The following is a 3,129-nucleotide window of genomic DNA, read 5'->3' as shown; positions in this document are numbered from 1 at the left end:
TGAGTTTTCTAGAGAGGCAAAACCAGTGAAACGTATACAGAATCATGGTGGACCAGGGAGATCTGTACAGGAATTTTAGTCTTTAAGAAGTCCTCTCTCTCTCTCTCTCTCTAATATATATGTATACACACACACACACACACATATGTTTATTATCAAGAAAATGGCTTACAATTGTAGAGTCCCAGGTCCTGGGTGAAGAGAGAGTCTCTCCCATGTGTTCATTGTATTGGGAACAGGCTACACTCACAAGGAAGCATCTCTTTGATTGACTGCTCATAGCCATAAATCATAGTGCTTGCTAACTAAGCCTGTATTAGGTTCCATCACCATGGGAACAAGCACATCCCAACTCCTAAACCTCTGGAAATCCTGATTTAGTGGAGTTGACACAGAACCCTAACCATTATAGCAGTGTTCTTCTGGGGGTGGTATAAGGTCCTTGTGTCATCTCTATTATGCTGATATATGGAATCATGAGTCTGGCAAGAGTCATGCCAACCAGACTTTTTCCCTTTGAGCCCAGAATGTGATCCCTCAGAGAAACTGGAGTCCACAGAATCATGATGGACCAGTGAGATCTGGCCAGGAAGATTTTAGTCTTAAAGAACCCTTCTCTCTGATTCCAATTTCTTAAAATGCACTCTCCTTATTTTTCTCTGTGAAGGTTGCAAAGACCTAGTGGACTCTGGTCTTGGAAATTAAGCAGGAACAAAATCATATTGAGCTATTTAAAATGTTTTCAGCAAGATGTGGTTTCCAACCTCTTGCTCCTGATGCCAGAATGCAACATCTCATACTTCTCAATTTTGAGCTTCTGGAGCTATTCAACTGAATTTTACAAGAAGACTTTCCCAGCCGAATCTTCCATGTGACAGAATCCAAGAAATCATTATCCTTTTTGAGACAATTCTTTCAGTCCCCTCAGTTGTGCCCCTAAAAAGAAAGACAGTCTATGCAACAATTCTAAAAGTATTTATTTAGCAGTTTACAAAACAAAACATGTCTATTAAGAACATAGAAAAGTATCACCAATTTTGAATAGTACATCTTAACAACAAAAATTTTTTGAAGCCTAATTAACTAAAATATTCCTTTATGTTCATATGACAAATTTTATCAAGCCAAGAAGTTTGTTCAAAAGTGATGGTGGCCATACTTCTGAAACAAAGGAAAGTATCAATAGCAACTTTTAATTAAGTATCACTTTATTCAAAGGAATATTTTAATGTCCAGTGTAGTAAGAACTTTCTTCTTTTTCTACTTGTAGTCTTTCTTAGAGCAATGTCTATATTTTCTTGAAATTCTTTCTCTGTAATTGTTATTGGAAGAGCTGAACAGTTTTTATTTTGGTTTCCAGTGGGAAAATCCATATGCAGGCATTCAATTGAAGGTGGGCTGGAACTACAACCAGTTGCAAACATAAGAATATCTTCCATTGTAGTTACAGATTTACCACACTCAACAACTTGTAAGTGTTCCAAAATACCAAAACTTGTACATATGATAAGGTACAGATTGTAAGACTGTAAAAAGATCACTAAATATTCAGTTCATGACAGAAGATGCTATAAAATGCTTCTGGATAAATCTAAAATTTCTCCAATACACCAAGAGTTTTCAGACCCTGCTTAAAGCTTACAAAAGGTACTTGGAATCTCTTAATGACATGGTATTATGTCATTTATCAACTGATATTTACCACTTGCTGCCATTATAAGTTTTAGACAACCAACCAGTAAGCGCCAGAAAGTTATAACATTCATTTATTGCTGAGCTTAATGTCAGTTGTATCTGTTATAGTTTTTATCCTGATTATAATTTATGCCACACCAGAGTCTGAAAATAGCAACAACAACAAAAAAACTACTTATAGGCAGTTAAACAAGGTTTTAGAAAATAAAACAGGACCATCAGGAACAAATGAAATGGCAAGCATTTTACCAGCTTCCTAACAATATTTCTCTTTCAGAGCTTGAGAATTAACTGATAAGTTCTTTGACAAGGATCCTTCAAACAATGATCAGTTCTTAAAATGTTGCATTAAGAGACTTAGAAATTCTTGCTTGGATCCAAATGCTTTCTTCCAAAATTATCATTTTCATTAACATATGCTGCTTCAATTGCACATGAAGGATTAAAGTTCTGAGTTTTAAACCCATTGAAGGCACTTATTCCAAACACTGACTTTGTTGACATAAATTTTTTTAGTTTTTTTTTTTTTTTAATTTTAATTTGGAAGTCTAGCTCTATTAAAACTGCTGAAAGCTCTCTTCTAAGTTTGGTGCCTTGCCTCAGCAGATTTTTACTTTGAGCTCCATTTGATTGTCTAATTAATTTAGGTGATTTCTCTTCCAATAAATAATCATTAATGTCCATGCTATTTGAATTGAGTTGAGCATTTATTTTAGCTTTTTGGAAATCTCCTGAATTGTAGAGAATACCTCAACATTCCAAATAACTCCCAATTTTGGTCCCATAATTGAAGTGAAGAACAGGCTAAATGTGTTCCATTAATTAGAACCACAACACTGACAATGCTTGATTTTCCATAGTATAGTATGATGGGAAAAAACTGTTTTACTCATTTTTATAAATTGTTAGCTATAAGCTGCCACAGTTTAATTTTAAACAATAATCAAAGTAATCCTTTTTCTTATGTTAAAGCACTAAATAGAAAAGTTAATTGTTTAAATCCTGTTATATTATGTGTAGTATATTTTCAGGATGCTTCCTAGTTGGTTGTTAAAAATATCTGAAGATTACTGATTCATATTAAAAAAATCCTTCCAGAAGTTAGATTTATACCTAATGGAAAGTATTATATAAAAAGTAGAACTGCATACATTTTGAAGTCTATGGGCATTGTATAGGCTTAAAAACACTGTATAGTTGAAAATATCCAAGAAAGTGAGTCTTCATTAAAATCTTGGCTTTAACCATAGGAAGTTTTTTCCCCTTTCTGCATCCCATGTGTGTGATAATTCAGAGTATATACTAGAAGCACAATTGGTTTAGTTAGCTAAATAATCTTTAGGTTGTCCTGTGGTAGGTTTGCTTATTTGGCATTTCTTTAAAGATGGTTATAATGATGGGTGACCTGGCACCGTAGCATTGTACAGTCCTTTT

The 3,129-nt window shown here is 34.0% G+C and overlaps 1 pseudogene; it reads right to left on the bottom strand.

Annotated features, from left to right (window-relative positions):
* Nucleotides 1–1,225: 1,225 nt before the first annotated feature.
* Nucleotides 1,226–2,588, bottom strand: LOC102841694 (annotated as a pseudogene).
* Nucleotides 2,589–3,129: the final 541 nt, after the last annotated feature.

The sequence above is a fragment of the Chrysochloris asiatica genome, unplaced genomic scaffold (genome assembly GCF_000296735.1).
Source record: "Chrysochloris asiatica unplaced genomic scaffold, ChrAsi1.0 scaffold00327, whole genome shotgun sequence".
NCBI classification, from domain to species: Eukaryota; Metazoa; Chordata; class Mammalia; order Afrosoricida; family Chrysochloridae; genus Chrysochloris; species Chrysochloris asiatica.
This window is presented reverse-complemented; position numbering and strand designations above follow the sequence as displayed.